Source organism: Magnolia sinica, chromosome 11, assembly GCF_029962835.1.
Source record: "Magnolia sinica isolate HGM2019 chromosome 11, MsV1, whole genome shotgun sequence".
In the NCBI taxonomy this organism is placed as follows: Eukaryota; Viridiplantae; Streptophyta; class Magnoliopsida; order Magnoliales; family Magnoliaceae; genus Magnolia; species Magnolia sinica.
In genome coordinates, this window is record NC_080583.1 from 80,528,349 (window position 1) to 80,545,262 (window position 16,914).

At 38.2% G+C, this 16,914-nt stretch overlaps 1 protein-coding gene across 2 annotated transcripts in view; it reads right to left on the reverse strand.

Annotated features, from left to right (window-relative positions):
• Positions 1-10,264, reverse strand: part of LOC131219466 (two-pore potassium channel 1-like) — a 68,673-nt gene extending 58,409 nt beyond the window's left edge. The window contains exon 1 of one of the 2 annotated variants that reach the window (XM_058214617.1): positions 10,126-10,240. The gene's annotated coding sequence lies outside the window, so the exon portion shown is untranslated. Of the gene's footprint in view, positions 1-10,125 lie in introns of both variants that reach the window. The other variant, XM_058214618.1, reaches the window with a different exon arrangement.
• Positions 10,265-16,914: the final 6,650 nt, after the last annotated feature.

The window sequence follows — 16,914 nt, forward strand, 5'->3', positions numbered from 1 at the left end:
ATTCTCCTCTCTAATCTCGTCCACAACTTTATCCATTAGTCCATTAATATAAGTAGAATTTTTTGTTACCTCCGAGGCATCAATTGATTTGTGGTATATAGTTCCTAAGTGGCAGTATACCATGAAGTTGATCATGCTGCGTCTGGTTGGGCCAGTCCAACCATCACACATGATTGTGCATCATCTGGCTTGCCATACAGGTTTAAAGGTAGCCACGTATGCTTTCACATCCGCATACTCTGCATCTGTCCATTTCCCCCTAATCTCCTTAGCCGTGGGAGCTTTTATTCCTTCACTTGCTTCTGCTCAATTACCAACTGCCAATATGGAGAATTGGTTGCGTTAGGAGGTATGTTGGCATGTATAAATAACTTTCTGGTTGCTCTACCTAATTTCTCAACGGAAGTTCTACTCCACATTTGTTTTATCTTCTTTTGTTTAGTTGATTCTTTCCTAAATAGGATTGGATCAATAGAGGGTCTCTAGGCTCATTTACTTCTTCATCCAAACGTATAGGGGCATCATGTGAAGATGTCGTCGTCGGCTCCCAAACATACGTCGTAACCCACCAAACCTACCCCCACCCCCACCCCCACTCACATTGCACTTCCAATTGCACTCCCACTCCCACTCCCACTCCCCCCCCCCTTATCACGCACCGACCCATGCGTGCCAAACATGAGGCGACGTTCTTCCTCTTCACGAGCTTGACGCAAGCTCTCTCTCCTAGCTATAGTAAGTTCTCGATCTGAATCTTCGTCAGAATCGATAATATCTTCATCACGAATGCCCATATATTCGGGACCAAACATTCTGTCGAGCTGCATCCAAAACATCATCTTTCTTCTTTTGTATAGCGGCACGTTTACCCTTCGACTCATCCAGACTAGCTTGCATTAAAAGCATTATCTCTTTCGGTACTCTACTACATGGCGCAACTTGACCCTTTCGATGTGCCAAATGTTGTTTGAGACGGGTAATTCCACCAGTCACTAGTCTATCACAATACTTGCACTTCATTTGGTGCCTAGTACCACCAACCCTCTCACAATGTTGCCATCCAATATCATCACTTACTTGTTGTTGGCCAGACCCAGACATTTCTTTAGGCTTAGGTAGACACTAGATAATTAGATTTGAGTATGAGTGTATGACCTATGTTAATAAAGATGATTTTATATTCTAACTAAACCCTAAGAAGCTCCAAGGCAAAACCTGTCCAATATAAGCAAATAAAAACATAAAGTCACTAATTCGAAAATAGAAAAAAATTATAAAATGACACCCCAAATCTGTAAAATACACATTAACATGTTCTACTATGATTAACACATCACATGGCATGATTAAAACAGTAAAACAATCATTAAAAAATTATTTTTTAAATTTAAAAAAGAAGGGCCATAATTAATGCGTAAATAGAAAAAAATATTAAAAAATTATAAAATGGCACCCCAAATCTGTAAAATGCACATTAACATATTCTACTATGATTAACACATCATATGGCATGATTAAAACAGCAATACAACCATTAAAAATTGATTTTTCGAATTTTAAAAAAAAAGGGGCAAAATTCATGCGTAAATAGAAAAAAATATTTAAAAAATATAAAATGGCACCCCAAATCTGTAAAATGCACATTAACATGTTCTACTATGATTAACACATCATATGGAATGATTAAAACAGCAAAACAATCATTAAAAATTGATTTTTTGAATTTAAAAAAAAAGGGTCAAAATTCATGCGTAAATAGAAAAAAATATATAAAATATATATAAAATGACACCCCAAATCTGTAAAATGCACATTAACATGTTCTACTATGATTAACACATCATATGGCATGATTAAAACAGCAAAACAATCATTAAAAATTGATTTTTGAATTTTAAAAAAAAGGGGCGAAATTCATGCGTAAATAGAAAAAAATATTTAAAAAATATAAAATGGCACCCCAAATCTGTAAAATGCACATTAACATGTTCTGCTATGATTAACACATCATATGGCATGATTAAAACAGCAAAACAATTATTAAAAATTGACTTTTCGAATTTTAAAAAAAGGGGCAAAATTCATGCGTAAATAGAAAAAAATATTTAAAAAATATAAAATGGCACCCCAAATCTGTAAAATGCATATTAACATGTTCTACTATGATTAACACATCATATGGCATGATTAAAACAGCAAAACAATCATTAAAAATTGATTTTTTGAATTTAAAATAACAGGGGCAAAATTCATGCGTAAATAGAAAATATATTAAAAAAATATTAAATGGCACCCCAAATCTGTAAAATGCATATTAACATGTTCTACTATGATTAACACATCATATGAGATTGATTAAAACAGCAAAACATATTAAAAAAGTATAAATACCTATTTTTGACAAATTTCTGAAAAATACCCCCCCAAGCTATGATTCAACAAAATCCGCAATATAATGTGTTTTTTCCTCAAATATCCAGCCAAGGTTGGTCCAAATTAGTAGTAGGAGTGAGAAACAGTTTAGAAGCAAGAAGTTTGAAAAAACATCAAAAACGGAGCTTAAAATGTAAAAAAAAAAACGCCGTTTCGCGTGGTGATCCGCCGAAGTTTTAGCCCCCTGGTGGACCAGAATCTGAAAATCTGTTGTAGAAGAGAACTTAAGTGTTAAAAAAGGATAAATCTGAAGATGGGATGGTTGTGGGAGATGAGGGATGTGGGGTGTAGGTGTGGGAACGATTTGGGATGGTTGTGGCTTCGCACCACGGTAGTTAGCCCTTCGAGAAGGGAGGGTTTCGCACCCAATTAAATTCTTCAACTCAGAGAACTAGAGAAGAAGAAGAAAACGCAGAATTTTATTCATAAACCTCAATGAAAAACCCTACATGGGGTTGCCTATTTATAAGAAAAACCCTAAACCCCAAAAGCCACGTCATGTGCGCACACTATTACTTAGAGACGGAGTAATAAAAATAACAATTAATCAACGCAATCAAAGTCGTTCATGATGTTCCTAATAACGATAATAACCGAAACTCAAAATACTAGATCATCTAGGGTAGTGGGCCACGATCATGGGATCCAATGGTGGAATCCCCATGATAATCGGGTCCACTCCAATGCTCCATAGCACAACTCCCTAACTAAGAGGTCCTCCATAGAGGTCGTCGTCGAGTAGGGTGGGGGGCCGTGCGCGTGCGCGTGATGTCCCCATCAACTCTCTCTAGCTGTGAAGGTTTCGCCACTGGCGAAACAAAACTCCTAAACCACTCTAAGATGTTAGGATCAAGTCTCTGAAGCTCCTTCTCAGTGAGTCACGTACAATCTGAAGCTGAGCGTGACTTCCACTTGATCAGGAACTTTTGAAATCCGCCGTCTGACGTCGATACTATTTGATGATCCAGGATATCATCTATCTCCTCTCTGAGTGTGGGAAGGGTAGGTATGGGATGTAGAGGCTAGGAAGATGGGTCGAGAATGGGTCATGGATAAAGGGAAAGGTATGAGAAATCAGGATGGTTCGGCGAAAGGTTGGACAAGGTATTCGTGGTCCCATGAAATGCAACTAGATCATCCACATTGAATGTGGAACTAATTCCAATGTAAGGTGGAAAATCTACCACATAGCATTGAAACCGTTTCGTTTTATAATTTTGAATGGTCCAACACTATGCACGTGTAATTTATGAACGGCTCCCTGAGGGTACCGCTTGGCCTAATGTAGACCATCACAAAGTCCCCTACATTGATTTCCTTGAATCGTTTATGTTGGTCTGCAAAAGTTTTGGAATGTGCATTACTAGTATTGATCTTTCGCCTGCTTTCTTGATGCAATAAATGAATGTGATGTGCAAAGGACTCTGCAAACTCTAATGGCCTATGGGACAGGGACATAGGGACAAGATCAATAGACTTCCTAAGTTTATAACTAGTAACAACTTCAAAAGGACTTAAAACCTGTGGATCTATTGATAGAACTATTAAATGCAAACTCGGCGATAGGTAGTGCAGTGTCCCACGTCCTGGTGTGTTCCCCCACTAAACACCTGAGCAAATTTCCTAAGCTCCTATTGACCACCTCGGTCTAACCATCGGTCTGAGGGTGGTAGGCAGAAGATAATTGGAACCTAGTATTCATCATATGTCATAGTGTCTTCCAAAAATAACTCATGAATTGCACGTCATGTTCAGGCACTATGGTTTTGGATAACCCATGCAGTTTGACAACCTCACTAAAGAACAACTTGGTAACATGAGATGCGTCGAAGGTCTTCGAACAAGGAATGAAGTAGGCCATTTTAAAAAACAGTCCACGACAACAAATATGGAATCGTGTTTCCGAATAGTCTTGGGGAGCCCAAGCACGAAGTCCATACTGATGTCCTGCCAAGAGGCAAATGGAACTAGGAAAAGTGTGTATAGCCCCGTGTTCTGCTTTTTCTGGTTTGTCAGCTGACAAGTACGACACTGCCCTATAATTTTGAGGCTTGGTTAATAGAACCCATCCTCCACTAGGGCAATAGTCTTATCTCGACCAAAATGACCCGCGACCCCTCCTGAATGTAACTCCCAGACAAAAAAATCGCGGAAGGAGGTGCGAGGTATGCACAAGTGGTCACTCCTAAACAAATATCCGTCCAAAATCAAGTACTCACTGCTAGCTCCTGATGGACTCCCCAACAACGATGCATACACAACTCCAAAATCTGGGCACTCAGAATAATCCTCTTTAACACACTTGAGGCCCGTGACTTCGACACTCATGAAATTGAGTAACGCGACTCGACGACTCAACGCATCGGCAGACTTATTCTCTACACAGGCCTTGTGCTTAAGCACAAAAGTGTACTCTTGAAGGAATTGGACCCACTTGGCATGCCTAGGGTTTAATTTCTTCTGAGAGTTCAGATATTTCAAGGCCTCGTGATCTAAGAACAAGACGAATTCTTACAACAATAGATAACGATGCCAGTGGCGCAATGATTGCACTACCGCATAGAATTCTTTGTCATAGGTGGAGTATTTTTACATCGCCTCATTCAGTTTCTCACCAAAAAAGACGACATGGTGCCCTTCCTGACTAAGTACTCCTCCTATGCCGACTCCTAACGCGTCACATGTGACTTCAAAAACTTTCGAAAAATCCGGAAGTCGCGTGACTGGAACTTCGATCATCCTGACCTTTATCTCCTTGAAGGCCTTCGAGGCTACCTTCGTCCATTGAAACTCTCTTTTTGTTATGCAATCTGTGATGGGAGCCATAATGGAACTGAAGCCTCGAATGAACCGCTTATAAAAGGTGGCCAACCGGTAAAAGCTGCGCACCTCGTGAATATTGCGGGGTTCAGGCCAATTGACAATGGTTTTGACCTTCTCAGGATCCACCGTTACACCCTCAGCTGACACAACAAAACCTAAGAAGATAACACTACTAGACATAAACACACACTTCTTTAGGTTGGCGTACAATTTCTCGGCTATAAGGATCCCACAAACTTGCCTCAAATGGTTAAGGTATTGCTCCTTGGTCAAGCTATAAATCAGGATGTCATCAAAGTAGACAACCAAGAACTTCCCTATGAAGGGCCTCAACACTTGGGTCATCACACACATGAAGGTACTTGGGGCATTAGTCAACCCAAAAGGCATGACTAGCCACTCGTATAGCCCATCCTTCGTCTTGAAGGCCATCTTCTACTCATCACCAGGGCATACACGGATTTGGTGATAACCACTTTTGAGGTCAATTTTTGAGAAGACAGTAGCGTTGGCCATCATATCTAACATGTCATCAAGACGCGGTATGGGAAACCGGTACTTGACTGTGATTTTGTTGATGGCCCTACTATCAACACACATCCTCCATGGGTCATCCTTCTTAGGTGTAAGAAGGGCAGGCACGGCACACGGGCTCATGCTCTCTCGAATGAAACCCTTTTCTAGGAGCTTATCAATTTGTCTCTTCAACTCTATATGCTCTTTTGGGTTCATTCTATAATAAGGGAGGTTTGGTAGAGTCGCCCCAGGGACTGAATCAATGGCATGCTGTATATCCCTCATAGGGGGAAGCTCATCCGGTAGATCCGTAGGAAAGACATCACAAAACTCATCCACTACCGTAATAACCTCAGTGGGTAACTCTACACTAGCCTCTAGTGCACTCTCCCTAGTCACAAGGGCGTACACTATCGAGTCCGACTCAGTTTCTCGCTCAAAGTCCTTGGCATTTAGAATATGGAGAGGTTTAGACTTAGACTTCGATTCCTTCAATTTTTTTGAGCCCCTTACACCACTTTGTGTGGTGAACTCCTTTCCAATCGCGTTCTTAGGTGGAAGTGGGTTTAGCTTGACTTTCTTGCCCTCAAACCAGAATGTACACACATTCGAACGACCAAATATGGGTGACATGCCTATTATAGAGTCAGGGCCTACCCAAAATGATATGGCCAACATCCATGGGAACAACATCACACCAAAGTGTGTTTTTATATGATCCAAATTGAATAAGAACAAGACAATGGTGCAAGACTGGAATGAAAGTTTCATCAACCCAGGATACTCTATAAGGTTGAAGATGTGCTTCAAGCTTCAAGCCCAAATGACTCACAGTGTTAGTTGATGCCACGTTGGCACAACTACCACTATACACGATCATCTTGCAGCTCTTATCACCACATTTGGTATAAGTACAGAAGATCATGTTACGGCGCCAATCATCAGTATTCTTAGCTTGTGCAAAGGCGCAACGCACAACTACGAGGGTCGCAGACTCTTACACTCCCTCTTCCTCATCACTAGGGGTTTCTGATGGCTCATATTCTTCCTCCTCACCGTCACTCTCTGGGGGCACTACTTCTACTTGCCCATCAATAAGGAATACCTTGGTGCCCTCTTTTGTGCCACACTGGTGAGCAAAGCGACCAAACCCCTGACATATAAAACACCTAGTCGCATCACTTTTGCGCAAGCTAGACCCAACAACTCCTTTACCCTTCTCATCCTTGGGCCTAGACTGAGAACTACCGGAAGGCTTGTATTGATATCCAGTGCTAGGCTTAGCTCCAGAAAGGTTAGCCTTAGCGCCAAAATCACGAAACTAGGTGTGCACTAAGTGTGCCTAGATGTCGCTTGCATATCATTGTGGCTTATCCTTTTGGGTACCTCAAAGAATGGTGTTTTTAGTATGTAAACACCAATTAAGGGTGGAAAGATGTCATATAAACCCTCTTTAAGCACAATTTTCCCATTTCTTTTAGATCAAAGCTTTGATTGTGAAAAATGCCTCTTCTCAAATTTCTCAGATTTTTTATGAACTCATAAAATCTTCTTGATTTCTTTCTCCTATTGGTGTTTCTAGCATTACATGGACTAATTAAAAGCAATTTGAGTTTCCATCTGTGCCACATACGAGATAGAAGACAAATTGGGGATCTTAGGGGATTGAAAAATTTAGGTTAAAGGATTTGGAGATATTGAAAATCTAGATTTGAGGTTTAAAATTTTCAGGGATTTTAGAAAAATCATGATTTTGGGTTGGGGAATTTGGGGGAGTTGGGAATATTAGGAAATTTAGAGTTTGCATCTGGGGAATTTCGATATTATGATTCAAATTAGGTGAAGTTAGCAAAAATTAGGAATACAGTTTAGAGCTATAAGAGGAATAGCGAAGTTTATGAAATTAGAGTTTTTAGGTTTAGGAAATTTTGAAATTCTAGGGTTCAGTGAATTCATTGGAATGTTGTACTAGATGTAAGTATTTGAAATGATGACTAAATATCACTTTGTTAAAATGCATAACAACTTTACAATTAGTTTTATTTCATTGTGTTAAAATTAGTTTTTGAGCTAAAACTATTTTAAAAAATAAAATAAAATCAATATGCATCTGTATATGATAGGGTTTTGCAGCTTTTGCTAACATCCCCACCTTCATGGGATGTTAGCAATGCCCCAAAGCTTTTAAATGGCAGACGCGGTGACCAATCATTGATCTCAACCATTCGTTCATCAATACAACTAGAAGCCAGCCATGGTTCAAGAATCACTCTGATCAGATTACCCTAACCTTTTTGTTACAACCGTCAATTGTTTATGAGCCATAAGTCACATGGTTAGAATAATCAAATCAAAGTGTTCCTTTAGAATCATAAGAAAATCGAAGTGAGATCTATCTAATAAAAGTTTCAAGATGGTAATTGGACCTATTTTGTTTCTCGGTCAATCTTGATTATACATTTCATGCTATTGATTAGAAGCTTAGGATCACCCGATTAGTACAAATTTTGCACCATGGCTTGATACTAGTTGTATGAATGAATGAACGGTTCAGATTGACAATAGGTGACATTGTACATTTTAAAAGTTTGGGGACATTGCCAACATCCCCATGAAGGTGGGAAACTTAGCAAAACCATATATAATATACATAGTATTAAAATAATTTATTTTGTAAGTGCCTTGGAGTTCCAGGCATTCCAAGGGCAGTTGCACCTAAGGTGAGCAGAGTTCCCTTAACTGCCTATTCATATCCTCTACCATCTTTTCCTAGATGACCATTTAACTAGCCTCCTACATATAGTCCTTTGATTCCATCCAGTACTCCTATATGCAGGCATATACACTAATAAAATGGACTATCCACTCTCCTAACAGAAGCTTTATTGATAAAACCCTATCACTTGCTTGAAGGAAAAGCAAATCCAGGGAACCAAACACATCTAGATAATACCAAAAGAAAAAAGAAAGAAAAAAGGTATAATCAAAATCCAAACGAAATAGGATTCAAATATCCTATTGTCACGGTGAAGCTGATTCTAAACTCTATAATTTAGAAGATGAAAAAAATGCATAATTGTACAATCTTCCATCCAAAGAAATGATGGGTGTTGCCCTAAAAATATCCCCAGTGGAACAGTCCTAATCTTTGAAAAACCAGCCTGCAAATAGATGGTTTCACATGGCAGTGAATAGCTAAGATTAGATGGCTAGGAGGTTCCAATCTGTGTGATTTTTGGCATGGTGCATCCAGGGTGGGTCCCATCAGATGGTCTGGATCACTAGACTGGTCCCCAATGTAGGAGTTTAGAACCCAAGAAATCTATCCATATCCATGGCTGAGGGACTGCATGATTTTGTCAGAGAGAGAAAAACATGAAATCCATTCCAGAGCTCCCATATGAGCTCGGGCATAAATCTACCATTTTACATAGTGAAATGAATGCTAGCAAACATAAATAAAACAAGACATTCACATGAACTTTTATCTCCATATGAATTGGATTCTACATTGACTCTTGAATTGGGTATTTGAAAAACAACAGAAGGAGAAAGAAACGAAGGTGAATGAATTGAAAAACATGAGTTGGATCTCAAAGAAAAGATCAATAGAAAACCCAGATAAGGCATTTAAACAATTGCAAGAAATGCAAATGCGTCTGCATCAGTGACCAAGATACTCAACCGAGATCAGAATATGTCTTGACTGAAGCGTTACTTCTCCAGCTCCGACCAGAGCATTTTAGAGATAGTTCAGGAACAAAGTCAGAACAAACAGAAATAGACTGTGACTACTTTCCTGGCTCAAATTTGAGATCCAAACAGTGTAGAATTCAAGAATTTAGGACTCAAAAGATCAAGGAAAAACCCAAATGATTGAATTCAAGAATGGCTGAAAATAAAAAGTAAAGAGGAAAAAAAAAAAACCCAAATGACTGAATTCAAGAATGGGTGAATAAAAAACCAGAACTGGACCTTAAACAAAAGATCAAGAAAACCCCATTCTTGAAAAGAAAATGAAAGAGAAAGAAACCCATTATAGAAATATATGAATTACATCAAACAGAATATTCAAATTTTAAAAAAGAAAAGATAATTAAATGATTTAAAAGTGCCAACACCTTTTTCCAGTGCTGAAATTTGATAAAAGGGTTTTATCAGTGGGAGGAACAAAATGCAAATACCAATGTACGCAAAAAAACACAATAGCGTACCCAAGTGACATGTTATTCAAGAGATGAATTGACATGAAGATGCAATTTCAGATGATGATTTGAATACAAAGACATGGAAAAGATGGGATTGAAATATGAGATTTGAAAGAGATAGAAAAAAATATCATTTTAATCATACCTTTGAAAACTGGTTTGCATCCATCCCAAAGATGCTATTGAGATTTGAAACAGAGCTCTCGATGCTATTTGAGTTTCTGAGTACGTGAACTCAAATGATTTCTCTCTAACAGAAATGCTTTTCTTTTCTGAATATTTGAAAATCCCTCAAAAGTCTCTCAGTTACCATTTTTAAATGGTGGTGACTCATCCTCCTTGCACGTGGCATGACTGGTCGCTATCAAAACCATTCAAATTTGTGGGTCCCACTGTGGACGAGTATATCTCCAATATCATGCTACTAAAGCAATCCAAACCAATCCGATGGTCATTTAAGAAAATTGCAGTCACCCATCCCCCCTTACACGCGGTATTGATGCCAAGCTATCCTGACCATTCAGATTTCTGTTTCCACTGTGGATGGATCACATCTCTAAAATCATGTCTAATCAAACAAACCACACCATCTACTTATGGGTATTAAGAATGGTGGCAGCTCATCGTCCTCATGCAGAATGGATGTACGACTATCAGACCATCCAGATTCTAGGTCCCATGGTGGAAAAATCATATATATAAAATACCATTGAGCAATCAATATTAACCGTCCGATTCATCTCTATCAAATGGATGGCTCGAAGTAAAATAGTGAGGGATCCAACTTGGAAGGGAAAAAGCAGTGGGTCAATAGGTTTCTTCGGTGCAATTTTGCAGATATGGTTCATCCACAGTTGGGGCATCAATTTACACGGTCTGGATTGCCTTACAACTGGACCGTGTGTAATTTTATAGATTCACCACCATTTTCCAAATGGTGTAAAACTAACATACAAGTAGGTCGCTACTAACTGTGCTTTGTGGGCCCCATTGTGGTGAATGCGTACTATCCACACCATCCATACATTTTTATAAAGTATTTTATAGTATGATTAACCAAAAATTAGCCAGATCTAAACCTCATATGGACCACACAACAGGAAAGATTGGTGATTGGACACTCACCGTTAAAACGTCCTTAGGGTCACAAAAGCGTTGGATTAATCTGATATTTGTGTTTTCTATTCGACCAGGTGTGCGTGATATGATCAACATGTTGGATGAGAAATAAACATTACAATGAACCCTAGGAAGTTTTTAACGGTGGTCATTTAATCTCCACTGTTTTTTTCTGTAGTGTGGTACACTTATATTTAGTTCTTACTCGTTTTTTTGGCTCATAATCTATAATGATATGGAAAAATAGATGGACGGCTTGGATATAACACACACACATATATATACACGCTATACAGGGCCCAAAGAGCACTGTCACAGCATACTTGCTGCTTGAGGCAATCCGGCTCCTACATCCCCTTCCTAACTACCAACCGACAGGGGCTTTTAGGGCCACCGTGATGTATGGGTGTTATCCACACCTTCTATCCATTTTTTCATATTATTTTATAGTATAGTCCCAAAAAGTGGCAATTCCAAGGTTAAAGTGTATCACACACAATGTCGATTAAACACCCGCCATTGAAAACTTTTGGGGCCACAAAACTTTAGGATAGAGCTTATATTTGTGTTTTCCCTTCATCCATGTTTACGTTGCCTTGTGAACAGGTTGGATGACAGGTTAGATGGCAATTAAACATCATGGCGGGCCTAGAAAAGTTATAATGGTCGGTGTCAATTTCTGCTTGATGTAATGTGGTCCATTTGAGCCTTGGATCTTTCTCATTCATGGCCTTGTACCCTAAAATGATATGGTAAAATGGATGGACGGTGTGGATAAAACCCGTGCATCACTGTGGCCTCTTGGAGTCCCGTGTCCGTTTATTTCCAGCGAGTGGGTAGTACCCCATCCGCATCGACGGATTCGGTGGTTGTGTTGCCGGACGCGGAGCAGCGACTGAGTAAATCTTATTAAACTAATTTAAGCTGTGACGGCAAACATGCCTTTTACCATTTCCAAGTTATATAACTAATGCTTTTAATATAATATGTTGGTGTGAAAATTTATTATATATAGAATTTTCAACTTTTTAATAAAATTCTCATTTATAACTACTTTGATAGTGATGTTGCTCACCAAGGGTTTGATGAAATGACTCAACGAGGTGAGAAAAAATTTCAAAATCTGGTAGATTATAATGCACAAATGCAGACACCCAAAAATAATGAGTAGCAAATAAATCGTGAAGAAGGCATTAACTAACCAATGTCTTTTAAGTAGCAAATAAATCCTCATCAAGACATTAACTAACCAATATCTTTTAGTAGCAAATAAATTCTCATCAAGACATTAACCAACTCCTTTCTCCTCTACAAATAACACTCTCTCTGCTGCTTTTCCTATGTTGAAAAATGGGGGTAGGACAGGTGCAAGCGAATACGAGCTGTTTGTTCTCTGTGATGCTAAGCTCACTGTCATCATATTCTCCTAAAGAGGCCTCCATTACTTTTGCACCACCTCCACGTATATAAAAAATAATTTAAACTACACTTATAGAAATATTGTATTTTTTATTTTTCAATTTTCCTTTTTTACATTCTAAAAATAGAAACAATTTCAATCTGTCTTTCTTGGAGCTTTTGGATTTAGATCTGAAGCCAACAAGGAATGAAAGAACAGATCCGTGTAGAAATAGATTCCCTGTTGAATATGTTGTACTAGATTTATTTATTTTATATGATTTATTTATTTTGCAGTCCAGGTGTTTGTGAAAATGTTGCACAAGCGAACTCGGCTTAATCTAGTGCGAGCTGCTGACTGAATCGAGCCGAGCTGGTCAATCAAGTTCAAGGACTGAGCCGAGCCGAGTCGAGCTGAAGCCAGTTCAACTCAGTTCAAGTCAATGTACACCCCTACATATAATACAAAGTTTGAGGTGGAAAAGTTTGATAGGAAGAATAATTTTAACCTGTAGCCGGTTAACCTATGTGATATCTTGATTCAACAAAGTTTGCATAAAATAATGAACGGAAGATTGAACAATATAAGACGAGTAAAAAGATTTGAACTTAAGGGTTAATATCACGATCTGTTTGTGTCATGCATGTGAGGTGCTTTATAACGGTTCGAGGTTGAGTTCGAGCCAAGTTGAACTGATTTTTTGAGCTCGAAAATGAGTTCGAGCGGGCCCCAGCTCGACTCGACTCGACTCGGATCAAACCCAGCTCAAATCGAACTCGGATCCAACTAGTTTGGTGACTCGTGACCCACTGATTGGTAGATGGTTGGTTAAGGAAAGAAATACATGGCTTTCAACATTCAAGAATAAAAGACGGGCAAGATATGTGATGGTTAGGACCATCAAAGCTTAGGTGACTTTTGGGACATGTTGAGTGAAGAGGGGCTGATCATATCCAACTATTGGATCACTAACCATGGACCTCACTCATACAAACAGCCTTGGGTCAATGATCATATATATATATATATATATATATATATTCTGACCAGAAAAAAAGAAATTGCAACTCCACCCAAGCCAATCTGTGTAAAAAATTGCTAAAATTAAGACAAAACTTTGTGTTAATGATTGAGTTTTCCTTTCTTGCTAAAATCAATACCGATTCACAGCTCGATCACAACAGTTGAGCTCTAAGCCCACTATTTTGTGTGCCCGACATCCAATCCCTAAATTAGGTACGCCTGAAACTTTAGGACATAAGACAAAAATTCATCTCCATCCACAACTGAGTTGGGCCTAAACACAAGAAATAATGCAAGAGGGGACACCAACCATAGGTTATGTGTGTGGCCTGAATCGTGTGTATATTCTATCCAATCTAATCATCAAACTAGTCTAATTAGGATGAATAGATAATAATCCAAGACCACACATTGTTAACATTAAAGCAAGGCATGGAGCTTTGAAGGACTTTGTCAGCCCTCTTGAGAGGCTATGCATGCTGGCCTTCTTAGATGGTAACCCTCTTGAGAAGCTATGCATGCCAATTGTCGATCATACCCAATCATTAAGTGATCAAGTCCGAAATTCACAAATACAAAAATTTGAGCTGAACTATGATGGGTCGAGTGAGCTAACCGAGCTAGCTCGGTTTGTGTACACCTCTAATTAGATGTCTTTGTGACTATTGGACACTTTTAACAGATAACATATAGCTAAAAAATGCATAAACCAAATGGCAACAAAATCGATAAAAAGGAATTAAAGCTCTGATACTAGCTGTTGCGCAGTTTTATTTGCAAAAGCTTGATGTCCGCAGCACAAAACCACTAAAGGAAAATATCCGAAGATGGAGCTTTTTCTTTTACTAAATAAAATAAGAGAAACCAAATTAAAAGGCTTATCTCTCACTTTCACTACATAAGAAATCTCTCATAAAAATAAAAATTAAAAAGATGTCATAGAAAGATAATACTCTCTTTTTACTTGTACTCCAAGTAAGGGACGATTCACATCAAAGGTTTGTCACGTATGATGAATGTCCTACATATAAGGAGGGCCCAGTATAATAGAGGCCCACTTCTAAATTGGGTCATGCATGATGGACATTTCACATAAAAGGTGGGCCCTACATGATCAACGATCTACATCCAATGTCCAACATGATGGACAACCTATATACAAGGTGACCTCGCATGATGGATAGCCCACATTAAAGGTGGACCTAGCAAGGTGGATGGTTCATATTGAATGTAGGCCCCACACGATAGATGGTTCATAGTGAAGGCAGGGACAAGCACGGTTGAACATAAGGTAATAAACAATCCACATTAAAGGTCGGTCACACATGATGAATGATAGATATTAGAGGTAGACCCAGGTGAACAAGTAAGAATTGAAAGAGATTTTAATGAAAGATATTTAAAAACTACTTAGGTGATGTTGGAAACTAAGCAAACCTTTTAACTTTTTGACTGATAAATCCCATTGAATAACTAAAAATTAAGATAAGCTACTCGAGGCATAAATAGTTTAAGCAAAATGACTTACAATTCAAATTAGCCCATAAATTCTGACTACAAATGGATCGTAGCTCTCTCTGGTTATTCTTTTTCTAAACCACAATGGGTTTGCTAGAATTACCTAACAAAATTGATTCTTTAAGGGCTTGTTTGATTTTCTAAACCCTTCGTAAATACATTGCAAATGGATAATAATAATGATTTCCCTTGGTAATTACGGCATTGTTATCAATGTTTGATTTGACGCTTACTTTTTTAATACTAAAACCGAAGACACTAACAAATATATGCGGAGTTCACTGTGATATTTGTGGCTTATACACACTGTCCATCCGTCATACCAATTGAATTTAGGGCTTTGACCAAAAAATGAGGTTTATTGAAAGCTCAAGTAGACAACACTTTAGGATTTAGGGAATCAAACACCTACCATTAAAAACTTCCTAGGGCCACTGTTTTCATTGGCGTGGGCCACTTGAGCGTTGGATTTGCTTCACATCTCGGCTCATGCCTCAAAATGATACACTAAAATGGATGGACAGCACAGATACATCATATATATCATAGTGGGGCCCACAAATTTAAACCAATCATTTCAGACCGGTTTTCGAAACAAAAATACAAGTGCATTTTCAAATAGGGTGGAGTAATAATTACTTCACATTACATAGTGATGTATAGTGTCTCGTGGACAATTTCATGGCCAAGATAGACCAAAAAAGACCTGGTTGGCAACAGAAGTGATCCAGACCGTCATAACTTTAAAATGAACATATCTCGCAAACTGAAATGAGTTATCCGATGTACCATATATGATTTTGGTGTATGAGAAGCTACTTTAGCCAATTTATTTTCATTTTTACTACTTTTAGTAAGTTTTGATTTGATTGTAAACTCTTTATCCGTTGGGCTTTAGGAGTTGTGTTCAACATAAAAAATGTTTAGAAAAATTAAGAGAATAACATGGTTGAGCCAAATAGGACACGTACTATTTTTGGCAAAAAACCATTAAATCTAGTAGAAATCATTACAATCTATAAATAGTAAGTTTATTATTTATAGTAAGTCATGATTTCTAGGAGTTTTAGTTGTATTTTGATTCTGAAACTCCTCCCTAGGGTTCATAACATTATTTAAAAAGGTTGTAAACTTGTTTTTGAGTACTAAGCAATTTATTCCAAATTTTTAAAAGTTATTTCTACCCCAAAATCATATATAGTATGTTGGATAATTCATTCTGGTTTGCGAGATATGCCCATTTTAAGGTTTTGATGGTTTGGATCACTTCTGTTGTCGGTGGAATCTTTTTTGGTCCATCTTGTCAATGAAATTGTTTGCGACCCACTCTACATCACATGGGATTTGGAAAATCAAACAGGCCCTAAAGTTATGAGAAATCCAGGCGGTCCCTAATAAATAGATGGATCATATTGTTAGTTGGACCTATATTTGTATCAATGATCTTGATTGCCGATGTTTAAGGCTATTAATCAAATGGTTAATTTTTTTAATCAAATCAGGGTGATGTTTTCATAGTAGTCCATGAAATATAAATTGGACCTAATGAACAGTATGGAACATGGATTGGACTTGTGTAAGTGTTCCATTGCACCTGGGGCACTATAATTTATGTAGAGAGAGAGAGAGAGAGAGAGGAGTAATTGAGATTATCCGACCAATTTAGAAGTCAGGCCAGGGTGTCCATTGCTTGTAATCTAGACCATTTATCTGTTGTATAGCACCTTAGATTGACTATGCATCAGAAATATCGTGGATAGAACACTCTAAACGTTTTTATTTGTGGCATTAAGACATGTGATTAGGAATAAAAAGAAAACAATGGTCCACATTCAATTGAAAAGTTTCCTAATAATAGTTGCTTTGGGACTTCCA